This window comes from Podarcis bocagei (genome assembly GCF_964188305.1).
Source record: "Podarcis bocagei genome assembly, chromosome: 4".
Classification (NCBI taxonomy): domain Eukaryota; kingdom Metazoa; phylum Chordata; class Lepidosauria; order Squamata; family Lacertidae; genus Podarcis; species Podarcis bocagei.
In genome coordinates, this window is record NC_138128.1 from 61035685 (window position 1) to 61053144 (window position 17460).

Consider the following 17460-nt stretch of genomic DNA (forward strand, 5'->3'; position numbering starts at 1 on the left):
TGGGTAGAAGGAATAAAGGTGATTTTCACTAATTCCTCTTATCCTCATTGGTGCCAGTTTGGGAAATATCCAATGCCTAAGCCAAAACCCACTTGCATCTGTAATCAATAAAGCTGTGGCCTAATCTGAACCCAAGAGTGTTCTACTGTAGTCCTTTCAGCTTCTTCAGACGTGGCACCATGGGTGGCGGGCTCACTGTGCCTGGCTTTGTAAAACTACTGCAATCATTCCTATGTCTGAATGCAGGCTTAGTTCTCTTTCACACACACACACACACACACACACACACACACACACACACATAGTGAGGGCAGAGGAGAAAGAGTATTGTTGTATATTACCAATAACAAGTAGATGGGACTAAAGTAAAAGGCCATGGAGTCACAGAAGCATGGCACTTCCTATTATTTCACCTGTTTTTGAAGTACTGCTAGATCAACTTGTGTTTTCTTAATACTGTCTGATTATACTCAATAAGACTAAGCATCCTTCTCATCAGCCATCTGTGGTTTCATCAGCCATACTGGAAACTGGCTGCTAATTGCCAATTGTTAACCAGACAATAGCAGATGCTAACTTTAATATCCAACAGTGCTCTTCAGAGCATCTTTTGTATGCATGTGCGTCCACACTGTAATATACTTTCTTCCTTACTAGAAATATGCCATCTTGTTAAAGGCTGATTAGCCAAGTGCGCTGTGTGTAATGAAGCAATGAGCTCGTAAAAAATGACAGTTGACATTCCATTACTGGACCACAGCGAATGTAACATAACTAATGATCAATAACAGAAGGAAGTATCCTTTCATTGTTTTTAAGCATTCTGCTATTTATTTAATGGATAGGCTTACAACATTTCAGGGTGGTGCGTTGTTGTCGCTTTGGCCTGGCGGTGTGAGGATAATTTCAACAAATTGTTGCCAATGCACATGCCTCCCAGCAAATACTCAATTAGCCTTGGAGCATTACAGTGCAGTGCACTGAAGCAGGCTTTTCCTCCAAATATTTACTAAAGGATTTCAGTCTCCATATTTATTTAATCTCAAGCAGGAAAACAACCGAGGTACACTCTATTGCCATATTGTTTTGGTACTAAAACATATTTTCAAGTAACAAAAAAAGCCCTAGCGGTATCTGGGAGCCTTCTGGGTGGGCTCGGGGTTTTTTTTCTATAGAAATTTGCTTGCCTAAAATAATGAATAATGAACCCATTACCTCTCTGACTGTGGCCTGCAGTCTACAAAGAGATATTAGGAGCAATTTGTACTCAACATGCAGGTCTGTTCCATCTAAAATATTATCAATGAGCTTGTCAACCCAAGCCCTAACCTTCTTTGTTATTTTCATCTGCTCTCCTCTCAGATGTCTCTGCTCATGCCCGTAACCTCTGAAGACTAGCAACAGGATGTCATACACCTGTTTTGCTTAAGGCTGGGACTTGGAGTCCTGTGCGATATTGTGTAGGCATTGGCTCGCTTGCTGCTTTGCTCAACGTATATGTCAGAATGTCAGATGATCGTTGTTGTATCTGCAGCTGTTGCATAAGAACAGTGCCAGGGGCACAACTTTCCTGCGGTGAGCTTTAATTTGCTCTGCCCTCCCTGAAGAGCTCCCTCACTTCACCTTGCTGCTGCTGCTGCAGCTGTGTGAGAACTGAGTCCCATGTGCAGCTGAGGCCAACTGGATGGGGAAGGGGAGGAAGAATATTAGCGATGGGCACGGCGAGGCTTTAGACAGCAATATGCACAGCTACACTGAACAGTGGGGAAATGAGCAAGCTTAGGATATAGGCATCTTTTTTGAGGTGATTGTTTTTTTGTCTACAGTCCATAATTAGGACTGTAAACGAGAAAGGATTCATACTTTCAAGTAGGTCAATTTCTGATATATTCAGAAACTATGCCAAAAGAGCTCCTTGAAGCCCAGACAAGCTCTAACCTGTCAGGGTATTCATGGGAGATCTAACTGAGTTTTATGACTGCTTCCAGAATTAGGTTGACAATCAAAACAGATGTAGAGTGTGATTGCAACTGGACTGCCAAAGGCAAAACAACACAACAACAACATTCTCCTGTCAGCTTTCAAAACGGAGTGCACTTATAATACATGGCGATGGTGGACAAAGGCACATAAGCATCCATCTTAAGATTTATTGGTGTGGAATGGGCTCCTCTATTGAAATGAACGGGGACACCCACAGTTTCAAGGCAGCAATGCATGCTTCTGAGCATGCACAGATTGCTGGGTCAGATCAGAACTTAGAGCAAATGCTTCTAAAAGACACGAAAGGAGGATTGTAAGGAAGTTTTAGAAGGGCAGTACGAATGTGTAAATATTGCAAGCTGTTTCTCAGTGGAGTTTTTGTCCTCCAGAAGGAATAGTTACTTTTCAAAGTGACATAGAGAGATTGCGGAGATCATTGGTAATTTAAAAGAAGAAACACAGAGACTGATTTTAAAAAGAAACATCATTACATATTACTACATTTTCCTTTGTCTGCATCTATTATTTAACAAAAGACAGAAGCACTTTGTTTTTCCATTTGAAACTTTAACTAAATAGAGAGTAAATAGAAAGCTTTTCTTTTTTTCCCTTTTCTTTTTTACAAAGTTGGCATTTACCTATCCTAAGGAAATAATGGTTGGCTGGTGTTGTGCCCCCAAATTTGCAACTACATCTTGGTGGAGAACTGCAGAATATGGTCAGTTCGAGTAGCAGATGAAGGCGGAATTATCTACATTTGAAATTTCTGTATGCAGGTGTCAAATAGGATTTTTTAAAAATTCCTTTAAGCCATTTGATTGCCATATTCTGTTATGCATCTTGCATCTGCAATACAGCTAGAGCACTAATTATAGACATCAAAGCATTTTATGAAACTCTTCAAATAGGAAGGTAAAGAATGAGGTCCTTCAGCTGGTTAGATTATTCTTCTTTGCATTTTCCACTGCTTTTTATAGCCATAAATGCACTAGAAATTTACAATATCTGTAGAAGAGTTAGTGTAATTCGAGGCATTTCTGCTCAGAAGTGATCCCCCTGAAGTTCAATGGCATTTACTCCCAGATTGCAGCCTTTAAACTCCAAGTTTAAATAACTACCACTGTTCTAGATCTTTTTTTCCTCTTTGAGAGAAACAATGTAGGTTAGCATCTAGTCCTGAGACTCTTGCTCTCTTAGACTTCTTGCTCAGTGCAGGACCTCGGGTGGGGATATAGCTAGCCAGGGGATTCAGGTTTCTGGAATTAAGGCTATAAGAGAAAACAACAAACTATGGCCTCATCACCAGAAGGGCCATTGTGGATTCATCTCATCTTGCCTTAGGAATGGCCAGATTGCTCCCTAGGAGCAAATAAAGTGCCTCTAATGGTGTTTCATTTTCAGCTAGGTTTCGTTTTATTATTATTTTTAAAAACAACTTGTTGTGTGACACAGTTTAATGGAAGAAAGCAAGGGAGAGCTGAGAGTTTGTGTCCTCTGCATATTCTCTTCTGAAACATTGCATGTAGGTTTCTATAAGATGTACACCATAATCTAGTTTGTTCTCGTGGACAACAGGGCTCATGCAGCGAATACTATTGCTGCAAATCCCTGATGGATACAGGGCAAATGAGTGCGTCAGTGAATGCTTCATAAGTGCAATTCACATAAGTGCATTTTTGGATCATTTTCCATTTCCCCTCTCTTTCCCCTTTCCTTTTTTCTTCTTCTGGGTTAGCAAATGTGCCAGAATGATTCTTATTTCTGTCCAGCTCCTTCCCATGGAACCTGTACACAGTAGGGAAGGTTGCACATCAAGGAGATGGGAATTAACGGATACAAAAATCTTGACATTTACACAATTTAGACATGTTACTTTTATTTAAAGGGACTTTTTCCTATAGAAAGGGTGCAGACCCCTTAGTGAATAGACCTGCTAATGCCTCTTGCTTTTTGTGTTTATATGTGCCACTTCTAATAATTGTCACTGTTGACCTAAGTAAGAAACATCCCAACATGTTTGTGGCAGACACCATGGGGCTTTAGGGCACGCTGTTTCTCTTGGATGGGGGGAAAGGCAGAAGGCATAAACCCTGTAGAATTCTGTTATTTACCGAACATCTTGGTTCCTCACTTGTAAATAATTAGGACTGAAGAAAGGACCTACAAATGAATGAATAAGAGACAAAAAGCAATGACATTCAAAAAGCAACACTCCCACATGGATCTGCTCTTGACCCTTCCAGAGTGGGGGGAGATTAAGTCAAAATGAAAGAACATGCTTGGACACACTCAAATTGCCTCTGCCATTTTCCAGCTTCATTAGAGAAGGGGACTCCCAGTACAGGTGGGATCGTCAAGGGGCCATTTTGTCCTTCAAATGGCACTTTGTGATTTGGACAACTGCATAGCAACATGGCAGAAAAAAACAAATAAACTTGAAGTAAGTACAGGAAGCTCTATACACATAACACCAACTTGAGCTAAATGCTGCTCATTGGGGCATCATCATGGGGATTACTGTGGTGGCATGCTAAGTCAACAGTAGCACCCTGCCCATAGTAATGTGGATACTTGGCCATGCCTTGGCAATCACTCACAAAAGAGGGTTTGTGTAGGCATAAAATGTTGCTGAATTGTTGGCATCAGTCTGTCTTGAGAGACAATTGAGTGCACCTCCAGGGTTGAAGTCAAACTGCTGTGTTAGCAGCACCAAAGTGACCTCCTCGGGGCACAAGTCTGGGCAGTGTGCACAGAGGTCCTGGGCTGCCCAGATTACAAGACCCCCATATTGGCCTTGCTGATGTAGTCCAAAGGAAAGCAGAGCACTATGTTTGGCACCAGCTTGGCTGCAGGAGTTGTCAGAAGGAGTCATGCAAAGTGCCATACAACTGTCTTAGGGACTCCTCTCTGGATTTGTGTAGGGTTTACTCATTAGCCTTTTCTTCTAAGAAAAGGCAGCAGAGAGTTAGGATCAGAGCTTTCCATCTCCTAGATGGGCTAGGATGCAAGGGGAGTCCCTAACTCACCAAGGGTTTGAGACCCATTGGCTAGCCTCATCTGGTTTGACTGGTCAGTCGAAGCTGTTCCTGGGTTGTGACTGCTGTCGCATGGTGACAGCTTCTAGGAGCCATAGGTGAGAGCTGAGTGCATGGTGGGGATGAAAGGTGGACAATCTACCCCAGAAGGAATATGACATCTCCCCCACCAGAGGTACTACCCTACCCCTAACACCCCATATACCCCTGGATGCAGCAGATGAAAAGATAATTGTTCGCATGCAGTTGCTGTGTGGTGAGTGTGTAGATGGCAAGCAGTCATTTCTGAATCAATTCGGACTTGTTACTCATGCTCAGTGTCACATGTCTCCCTTTAGAAAAACAGGCTGTGTGCTTCAGTTTGGCTGTTCAATATTATTATAAAAATTAGTAACTAACATTAGTCTAGAGCAGCAATTGATTAAATCTGTACTTCATTAATTGCCAGTTAGAAATGCAGATTTTGCTGGAGAGAATGGTTAATATTGATATACACTATATAGTAACATTGAAGTTGAGCAAACACAAGCTTTAGGAGGGGTCTTTGCATCCTGGGAGTGGCACAGTGAAAAGACCCAGAATTCACAGACCGAGAACTGCACTGCTTTCATGTTGCCAATGACTGCTGGCAGCAGAGTGCTGGCATTTTGGCTGAGGAAAAGCAGGCATTTTGCCACTTGCCAGGAAAGCACTTACATCTCAAAGAGGGGGAGGGAATTGGCCTCTGTGCCAAATTACCCTCCTCCAAAGAATTATTTGATCTGCAAAAGAACTCTGCTGGACCAGACCAAAGGCTGTTCTAGTCCAGCATTATGTTTCTCATAGTGGCTAACGAGGAGACCATGAACAGAACTTGAGAGTAACAGGTTATAATCAGAGTCAAAATGTGGTGGTTGTTGCAGCATTGGGGCAGATTGTCACATGTGCAGTAGGCATTGTTCACATGTGTTGCTGTTGTCGTTAGCAAAATCTCTGCATAGTCACCACATATCATGAAACATTACATAGGATTTCAGGATAAAGGAACTTCGCAGTTGCGGAAGCAGAGCTTGTGAAGATTTGTGTTCTTTCACCTTTTTGTCATTCATCTTTTCAGACCCATTTGGATCCATGGCATACAGTTGGAAGCTTACACAGAGGAACACAGGAGGCATGGATTAGTTCCCAGCCTGGCACGGCATCGTCCAACCTTCCTCCCCACTCACAGCACCATCCCTTCTCTTTACTTGTTTGAATATGCGATGTCTGAATACCTTAGCCAAATGGAGGAAGTTATATGTCAGCCCTGATTTAATTGGTATGGGCTGCATTTATGCATTCAAGAATAACAATATGGAGAGGTTTCGGCAAAGAAAAAGGCAATGTTCTGCATAGAAACATGAGATATGACTTCAGGCTTGGCACCAGCACCTGGCACCCTAGAATAGCTGTCTGTGCCTCAGGGCTCTATCAAGGCCTACTAGCACCTTAGGCTCCTAATGACAGCAATAGTGGATTGCCATTTTAATTTCTGACATAGCGTTGCTTTGGAATATTGACAGAAATTGAAATGGAGTATTGGCTCACCAGAGCCAATTGGCAAGGGCCCCTACCTGGAGCCCGCATGGCACAGAGCATGTTAGTAAACCAAGACAGAGGGGTCAAGCATGTACATCCCACCAGCCACATCAGAAGCCATGTTGCAGGTGCACATATCCTTTATTGGCTTCAAAGGATGACTGGTCTTAGGGCCTTATTGACAGCATTATCAGGTATGGCAGCAAATGTTATCAAGTTGGCAGTGCGTTGAGAAGAAGGTTTAAACCCTCCTTCTCATCCACAATTTCCCCCACTTTGTTATCATTAGCATTAGGGGACAAAACTCACATTGGTCCAGGTGGGAGTTTCCCACACCCAAAGTTATTTGCTGCATATGTGTGTGTAAATTCCACAGAGATTAAACCAGCCTGCTCTGTGTCCTGCCATCTTGATAATCATCCCACCCACCCTGCGCCTGGTTTTTATTTTTATTCCTAATGCACAGCGTATTTTGCTAATCATGTTGTTAACATGAGGTGTGGTTTGCCAGTTAAGCCAGGGGAACTTTGAAAGCTGGATGTAGCCTCTACTATTTCGCGAGGCGTTTGGGCTCCTGCATTTATATCTAGTTTTACCTGCTTATAGAAAGTGTCATAAAGAGATATTAAAAATTATCCCTGTTCGCCTCAAAACGATGGGGGGGGGACATGTTTGCAATGCTCATGAATTTTAAAAGTTGTCAAAATGTGCAGTTGGGTAAATGCCACTTGGAAGCTGCCTCACAAATGTGTAATTTGTATGCCTGAGGTATGACATATAGTGCTGTTAATGCACGCTTTTAGAAACATAAATTATCTATGATACTAAAAGAGATACATGCTGGACTGTTGTTGTTGGTTTTTTTTTAAGCCCATAATGCTCATTCCCTTGAGGATGGGAGTACTTGAGAAAGCAGTTCTTACTACCACCATAAGACGTAGTTAAACTATTATGTCCAAATATACTCAGTAGCCACCATCACTCCTTGAATTTTCATGCATTTCAACTTACAGATTAAGTGAGGAACTCCTCTATCTATCTGTAAAAGTTACTTTCTTTTCATTATTACTTAGCTGCTGTGAACATCCAATCAGAAGAAACTGAATAGTTTTGTTTCAGGCTTTATTATGACATAGCAAAGCTTGGACTTTTATCATCCTTTATTGACAAACATTACTCTCGATCCTTCACCAACTTAATTAGCGGCACTAAAAGACTGCAGAATACTAAACGTTATGGCCATTTCCTTTGCTACTCTTTAAATATATCTGGCAGCTCTATAAATCTGCAATGAGAGGCAGAGTCAAAAGTTAACTATTCTTCAGTTTATTGCAAGGAGACTGTAACTGAGATAAACAAAAAAAGAGCATTATCTACTAATCCCATAAAGGAAAATTGTATGTAACTGGAAACACAAAAAGTAAAAAAAGAGAAAAGGATGGTGTTTTGCTGATATTTCTAATTCAGCAGGGATTCTCAGGGCAGTCTCCCTGGTTTCTAGAAAAATGGAGGAAGTGGGGTTAACATGTTGACCTAGCAAAGGTGGCTTATACCCCCTGTACCCATGGCTACCTATCTGATGGCAACTGCTAGAAGACTTCTGTCTATAATGGAAAAGTCAAATGGTCAACGTTGACAACGCTGGTCACTTAGTTGGCAGGGGTGCCAACTTGAATAAAATATTGGTGGGGGTAGGTAAGCCCCGCCCTGCATAACCAATCACATTACGCACTGCACGCACGCCATTTTAATGGCAATTCCCATAAACTTGGGGGGGGGGGGTGCTGGTCCCTCACATATTTTATTGGGTGGCTAAAGACCTCTTGGCCCCTAGGAGTTGGCTCCTATGCTAGTAGGAGCACCTAGAGACAAATACCTTTTCAAAATGGAATATTTGCCGAAACACCAACACTTAGCTAGCCTTTTTTCTTTTTTTTAAAGGGCCCAAATAGGATACTTTCTGTGACAGCAATGCCCTACTGTTTCATGAATCTCTGCTTTTTAATATTTTATTTAGCTCTTAGAAAGTGTATTAGAATGCCAGACCAGAATAGAACATTTCCTTACACCTTCTTTGGTTGCAGAACTGTATTACAAAGTTCAGAGAAGTTTGAATTTTTAAGGAGAGATGTGCTTCTGTTCGTGCATAAGTTCGGGAAGTATGAATTTGGTAATTTCGTATTAAATTGCAGACTGAACACATTTCTCCCCCATCTCTACAAAAAAGGAGTGGGGTAGAGTGGTTAGGGTTCCTTTGGTTTGCCTTGAAGGCATGCAAGCATTGAAAAGCATAAACTGGCAACTTCTTTTGATCCAGTAGGTGCACTGGGCCAGAGTGATATCACCTGAATGGATAAACAGGACTTTCCCCCAGCTGTCTACCTTGGCAATAGGGTACCAACGCTGCAGAGCTAGCAATCCACAAAGAATCATGTCTGTGCTTGTATCTACAGGGATTTATTCTTTGTGAGCTGTTCTATGTTAAAGTAGCTTTTTAAACATACAGGGAGGAAAGGTCAAGCAACAAGCTGCTATTAACTAAAAAACAGAATACTTTTACAGTATCCAGCTGTGGGATATCGAGTGAATGAATTGTTCTCTGTAAAATGAAATGCTTAGTTTATATAAATAATATCACAATTCCTGGCGCTGCCAAGGAACATGATGCTATATTAGTGTCTAGATGTATTTATTATACATTGTGTCTGATTTCACCTACCTCAAGCCAAGGTTATGCTCCATTATATATAAGTTACCGTGTCTTGATATCAAGAAAACCGTGACAGGTGGACGACTCACATGTCCCAGAAGGAATCAACTGAAAATACTTGAATTAATCAAGGCCGATCAGTTATACTTGCCATTTTGTCCATAACTTTGAGATTCACTGAACAGGTCAGACCAAAGCAGAGAAATCATATAACTTTTATGTTATCCTCAGTCATTTTAAGGCCTTCTTTCTTTTCCTCATGACTGTTGCCTGTTCTTTTGAAAAGAATAAGAGTTTGAATTTGATATCCCACCTTTCACTCCCCTTAAGGAGTCTCAAAGCGGTTAACAATCTCCTTTCCCTTCCTCCCCCACAACAAACACTCTGTGAGGTGAGTGGGGCTGAGAGACTTCAAAGAAGTGTGACTGGCGCAAGGTCACCCAGCAGCTGCATGTGGAGGAGCGGGGATGCGAACCCGATACACCAGATTACGAGACTACCGCTCTTAACCACTACACCACACTGGCTCACAAGAAGAAGAAGAGGTGGAAAAAATGTGGCTCTTGGAGTATGGCCTTAGGGCACATGTTACAGCCACCTTGTTGAAGCTAAGCATTATGGATTCCATAATGGAAGGCAGGATATAAGTGCACCAAATAAATGAGATGAGCTTTCCAGTACTTCTCCTTTCTCAGTCACTGTGCTGATTCTAGACCGTCTTAGAAAGGGTGAGATATTTACTTATTTATTATTGATCAGCCAGAAGCTTAAAGATTCAATGCAAGCTTCTGTGTTACACAGAAGTCTTCTTCTGTCATTTCTATGTGAAGCTTCTTACCTTTGAGGCTGTTAAACCAACCTTCACAAAAGTAGAGGGCAGAAGAACTGGTGACACACATGACAATGCAAAAAAATCAAATATCTTTGCACTAATAGTAAAGATATCTTGCCTCTACACTCAAATGCAGCCACAAGGCAATGTAGGTGGTGAAACAACTTTCTGAAATATATAGTAGATGCTTGTCATGGCCTCAAACCAATCTCCTCGAGGTTGAAAAAATAGTTGCAGTTCCAAACTTTGCTATGTTGAAACAGTGTATTCAGAATATTTTAAAAGAACATTATTTTTTAAAAAATCCACAGCACATTGCAAAACAAAAGAAAAGACGAAGTGATAAACAATGTGATTGAACAAAAGAATTAGGTTTTCTTTTGAATTAAAAAACCAAAGTGTTCTGCTTTGACTGTTTGCTACTCATCACTGACAGTTTACAGGAAACAGAGTAATAGAAACATTGCCAAAGACTATTATCTCCTTGGCGTTTTGGTGCCTAGGCTTAAGAAAAGGGCACATGTTATCAGCTGTACTCCACTCTCAATTCACTACAGGAGACTGTGAGAAAATGGTCTAAAAACTGGCGATCAATAACTGGATATGTGAACACTGTGTGTCATTAAATGGCCTGATATTTAGATCCTCTTCAAAACACAAGGTGATACTGAGGAAAATAACTAGGAAAGAGAAAGAAACTGAAGTGTAATTCAGGAGAAGAGGGCCTCGTAAGGAAGTTGTACTACAGTATTTCTGAATTAGGAATCAGTAGTGCAACCAGGCTTCTGAATTCAGAATTCGGGGGAAAACTAGCCATTTCCCAGCGTTTGGAGGAAATTACTTGTTTTTACTGAGACCAATTCCATATCGAGCCCCGAGGGTGAGTGGGCGGGTTCTCCCATCACTAATTTAAAGCCTGAAAGAAATTTGAGGAGTTGGATGGTTTTGTGTGGAGTTCCTACAGCATAGCTGTGTGTGGACCAATTAGTGGATGACCTGTTTTGTTCCTCTCTTCTCTGAGTCCTTTTCATTGCGTAGGAGAATTTCCCAGCGGATTGTGCTGTTTGTGTGTAGTGTAGCAATAATGGTGGCAAAGGAAAGCAGCCACATTCTATTTCCCTCTTGTAATTGCTTAACAATGTTTGAAAAGCCCCCATTGTTAGAAGGAGGCTGCTGATCTTGTCAGTCTAAAGCCACTGATTTTCATCTCTTGGACATATATTTATTTATTTTTTACGAGTGGCATAATCTTTATTGAAATAGATATACCTAGTTCTTATTACCAGGTTTGACCCTGGTATCTTAAGAGGCATTAAGCACTTTCAACTTGCTTTGAGTGATCCAGAACTCTTTGTGACGGCTTCTAGTATTGATGTGCTAAAGAATACAAAGATCTGATTTATCCCTATGGGTGATAATATTCAATTTCTTTTGTTGTCTTGGAGGCAGCAGAGATAAACGTAGGCTGCTGGAAGAAGGTGATGTAGCTACCTAGAACAGAACAAAAATGAGTTGGTGGGCAGTCCTAAATCCATTTATCTGAAAGCAAGCAACACTGAACACAATGGGTCTTTCTTCTGAGTAGACATATATAGGGCATCACCATTTATAACTTTGTTTCTTAAAAGTAGTAATTAAATAAATCACTAAAGTGAAGAAAGATTTGATTTAAAACTGTTTTCATGAATGACTGATTTAAAAAATATATTATTTCCAAAATTTGAACTTATAGAAACTTAACAATTACAACTGATGGAAAAAAATATTTAATCAGCTTTTATGATTACCAAGCAAAGCTCCATATTCTGCCTCTGGGCCACACACACAAACACACACGCAAATGAGAGAGAGACTCTCATACCTGCCTCTTCAGATATGTGGCACAGGGATATGCTTTGTCTGGTTTAATGCTTGTACCTGAACAAGATAGATTTGAGCATCACAACAAAATGTTCCTGGTAGTATTCAGCTCTGCACCTTTGTCAGACCTTTGCTTTCTGCCGGCACAGGGACTGATTTAGTGGCAGTATCAACTAATTTACTTGTCTAATTTGATGTTTCTATGAAACCGGCAGATTCCTTACTTAAACTCAATTTTCTTCAAACTTTAATTCTCTTAAGTAATTTAATGCCTCCTTACAAGCATGTTGACCCTCACTTGCTTGTTCCATTAGTTAGTTTAACTAGAAATCACCCTTTTGCTCTCACATCTTAGCGACAGCAACTTTCCTTTTCCATGCTAATGGAATCAATGTGTTTCTGTATGTGGGGAAGTGTTTTGCACTAAAGGGTTCTATATTTTTCTCAGCCGTTCTGATCTTTCTATTACATTGGCTATATATCTCAATTGATTGCATTCTTTTTGTCAAATTATATAAACCATTCCTTTCTACTTCTCGTAACTGGTTTTTGCTATCATCTCAGAGGCTCGCCACAAGGCAGCAGCGATTTCTGCCCTGTGTTTTTCACAATCAGCGCTGTTTCTGTTTGGTACAGTTCAGTTGCCACTTAAGTCTACATCATTTGTCTCACTATTAGCCTTGGCTGAAATGAACATAATTACATAATGAATTTTAGTGCATTTCAATGGAAGGGAAACATCAAAAGCAATGCAGAAAATAACTTAATTTTTTATATAATGCTTGCAGACTATTGCTCATATTCACTTGCGTGATTTCCAGATGAACATGTGAATTGTGGCTCCCATTTCCGTTTCTGACAGAATTCTCCAACATCTGACATGCAGTACAATCCTGCTTGCATTTACTCAGAATGACGTTTCTTGTGATGAGTATGATTTATTCCCATATTAGGTGTGCATAAGGCTACAACCCCCCATATTTGTTCAAAAAGATGATACACACAAATAAATTTAAGTAAACTTCACTTTGAAACATATTTAGTTTTCTGTAGCTCTTCTCCCTTCCTCATCTTCTCCCTTTTCTCCTAGTTATGAACAAAGTCCCTTGGCTCCTTTATTTCCTGCATCTCCCTTGTGGCCCTTCTGTGCCTTTGAACCCCCGCTCAAAGAATAATTCAATTAACAAAAAACCTTTTGTGAGCTGAAGGGGCTTTCCATATAAGCATACAACTATGATCAATTGTTCAGGTGCCACTTCAGATTCATGTATGCCAGGAGTGGGGACCCCCCCTTTTTTTTTGTTGTTCAAGGACTGCATTACTTTCTGGTAATTACCTTCAGAGGCCCTCTCATCAGGGTTGGGTAGGGCCAGAGGCAAAAGTGTGTGGATGACAGGAGTGGGTGTCAGAAGTAGGTCAGCAATAAATCACATAGCACCAGTGAACTTACCTCTTTATTCAAGGTATGCTCAGGAGGCCAGTCCTAGTGAGCACAGCAACTGTTCCTAGTAGATCTTGTCCCTTTGAGGCAGTTGTGGGGACTAAAGGCACCTGCCTCTTCACAGTTGCCTAAGTCTCCTCCTCCCACAAGTCGTTCCCAAGGAATCTGACATTCTGTTGCCTTGTCTAACTTTGCTCCTCCCTCTTCATACCTCTTCTGGTTCTGGGAAACCAGTGGGGAGGGGAGCTGGCCACATCTTCTACAGCAGCCTAACTAATCTCTGCCTCTTGGCTCCTGTCCTCTCCAGTCTCTGCTTCTGCCGCTGCTTCTGGACTGCCACAGACTCTTCCTGCTCACTAAACCTTGTTATCTCTTCAGCTTCTGATGCCTCCTCCTCCCAGTCTTCTCCTTCTTCTCCCTCTGACCACTTGTTGTCATCCCACCACCAATTCCATGGCTCTAAGTTTTCTTCCCTTGGGGGTTTCCAAGCTGGTGCCTCTCACCACTGGAATGAGAGGGTGTGGTGTGTGTGTGTGTGTGTGTGTGTGTGTGTGTGTGTGTGTGGCCTGGGAGCAGTCCCAAGGAGCAGACAGAGAGACCTGGAAGGCTGGATTTTGCCCCTGGGTCTCAGGTTCTCCACCCCTGATGCAAGTGGCAAGTCAAGAGATCTGCAGATTAAACTACCACCCAGAAGAATGTGTAAATTGGAACAATAAGGGGGGGGGGGAATGGGATTAAAGAGTTTTAGGCATAAAGCTGCACAGTGACACTCCTGAAAACCTGAAAATAATTTTAAGAGAGCAAGAAAGGAAAGAACTCACTCGGGGGGTCGGCAGAACACCAGAAGAAAAGGCCAGACTGACATTGCTTGGTTTTATTAACTCATTCATAATTAGGCCCTAGCTTAGCTACAAGTCATCTTGTGCCATATGGGCTAATATAGAGCTGAAAGTTACCCCCCATGCAGGTGACAGTCTGTCACACTGAAGGCAGATTAGCATAAAACAAACAACAATACTCCCTTAATTATAGCGGCACCATTTGCAATGCCATCACTAAGGGTATGTAAGCACTTCCATTATAACTCCTTATCCTTAAGATTTTATTAAAGAGCCATAAAAAGTCTCAGAAACAGAATAAATCCTTCCTTGAATTTAACAAAGGATGTCGTGGGGTGGGGTGGGGGGAAAGGAATGTGAGAGCACCAGATACATTAAAGGAGACAAATCACGCTAGAGAGATAGAGGAGGAGCGGAGCGGAATCCAAACAGCTCCTGCTTGGATGAATTTGCAAACTAATTGGCCACTTGGCTCAACTTTGATAAAAATAAAAACATGAAAGCATCTGAATTATTAACACTTGTCACTTAGTTTCTGTTCATGCACATCACCTTTTCTGTAACTTTTTTTTCTAATGTGCACATCCATGACAAAAAGCAATGGTAAAAGAAAGGCGCTGGAGGAAATATTATGCGGATGAGCTGATGTGATGTGGAGTAGTGATCCCATAGATAATGCCATGAAAGCAAAAACGATCACAGTCCTCAATCGCATGTGAATTGGTGGGGGCGGAGCAGAACTTGCATCCATAATACAAATGATATAGATGATTATAATTAGCACAACTGACACACACATAACTATATGATACAGACGTGAATGCATGTTAATCAGATCAGAGATTACCTCTTTTTGAATGATATACAAAGTCTTTTCTAAAAAGTAACAGGTAGCGGTTTCCTTCCCCCCCATTTTTTTTTTGTCAGCTTCCACATTCCCTCCACCAACTGTAGGGGATCAAGGCTATTACCAAGCAACTTACTTTTTAAATCAAATATTCAGTTGCATTTTAATAAAGTTGCATATTCAATAAAAATGTTTTTAAGATACTAGATGAAGCAGAAGAGATCCTACTGTTTAATAAAAATTGGCGTATTATCAGCATCTCTGATGCCTGTTCTGTCCCTTAAAATATTATTAATTGCTGTTGTTGTTATTATTCTAGTGCTGAATAGAATCTTATAGCATCACTCTAGGGCAGAATGAGGAATCAAAATGGCAGCTCCCAAGATTCAGCTGCCCAGTGCTGATCAGTGTGTTGTTGCCTGTTGCTGTTGCCACCACTGCTAGGTATACCAATCAGGAGGACCTTGTGATGTAGGAGGCATCATATCAGATGGCAATGCACTAAACTCCTCAAATCTGGAGTTGACCCTGAACAAAATCTACAACTACAACAACTGCGTTTTCATTTTGTGACAGTAACACACCAGAAACAAATTAGCTTTCAAAATTAATCCATGTGCCCCTAAGTAGAGGCCCCACTGAGTAAGTCTTCACCAATTAAAATTGTGAGGTGCTAGTTAACCAACAAACACATTACCCATACAAATGATTAAAGCTTTCAGCCTTGCTGGTTTACTTTTGTTTCTGGAGCAAGCGGCCTTCGCAGGTTTGTTTTGTTGTTGATGTGTGGGGCGTTGGTTTGGCTTTGAATGGAGTGAATTTTGCAGTGCAGAGCATAGAGGGGTTAAATTTCTCTCTTGCTGTCTCCTTGCCTGCTGATGTGACTCTATGGTTTTTCAAATGCTATAATGCTAGAGGATGCCAAATGTCCTGCCATTTAATAACTAGTAGCCTACAGAGCTCTTTTCAAAATGCCACTGCTCTGAGCATCTGTTGTTATTAAGCAAGATGATCACATTTTTGTGCAGGACTTCAGTTCTGCTTTTCACATCACTTACAGAGCAGGAATAATATGCAGTTTGTGTATAACACAATCACTTCTCAGAACATCAAGCCAATTGCTGTTGTTTCAGGGTCCTGATTTATTATAGATTGTAAAAATAAATAAACTTTGGCCTTTATCCTCCCCAATAAATGTTACAAAAGTGCCCTGGAATCAGCAGAGTGTCAGCAATTAAAACCATTTAACATTATAATAATTAAAAATGCAACACTCTGGTGCACACAGCACCAGCTCCCATAAAAAAGCCACATTGTCAGTCCTTAATAATTACGTTGTTCTGAAAGGCAGAATGAAGAAGTGAGAAAGGTTAGGATAAGACTGGCAACCTGCTGGAGTCCTTTTTGCTGTTCATTGTTCTGGAATTGTTTATTCTGCATCCTGGTAAAAAAATTAGTTAACAGATGTGAAGGAACGCCCTCGGCTTGCTACCACGTCTCTCTCCAGCATAAAATGACGGATAATGTTAACAACCAAAGCAACAGCTGGATCTAAGCATGTCATTTTTTCCTGGTAGGGAAGAAGGGCTGTTAGGCTATTATTGAACAATTTAACAGAGAATAAGGTTCTCACTAGATATCCCTCTAATGATGTTGGAGGCAGTTGGAATAGGCTTTTGTGCAGCTTTACCTTGTTGTATATGCAGGCACCTGCATGAGGAAATATCCACTTGCGTGCAATGCTATTCACCCACCATCCAAATCTAAATGTGGATTCTTACTTTCACATTTATTCATCTTTCTAAGTCCATCACTATTCCAGTTGGCCCTTGCTGATCTTCTTCCCTTAGTTTTTGATGTATGTGCGAAGTGTTGCTGAGAAAGGTCAGATGGAAACAACTTCCTACAGGATATACAGTGGTACCTCAGGTTAAGAACTTAATTTGTTCTGGAGGTCTGTTCTTAACCTGAAACTGTTCTTAACCTGAAGCACCACTTTAGCTAATAGGACCTCCTGCTGCCGCTGCGCCATTGCTGCACGATTTCTGTTCTCATCCTAAAGCAAAGTTCTTAACCCGAGGTACTATTTCTGGATTAGTGGAGTCTGTAACCTGAAGCGTCTATAACCCGAGGTACCACTGTACAGGAACGAAAAGTCAGAGGCGGTTTTAGGAGAGCATGACTGGTTCAGTCGCACTGGGTGCAGAGCCTCGAGGGCACCAACACAAGTATGATTTAGAACAGAGTGCAAGAGGCAGAGTGGTACTAGATTCTGGCGTCGCACAGGGCATTGCTGAAATTTGAGACCCAAGGTCCACCACTGATAAAATGCTACATGCTGGGTATGGACCAGAGC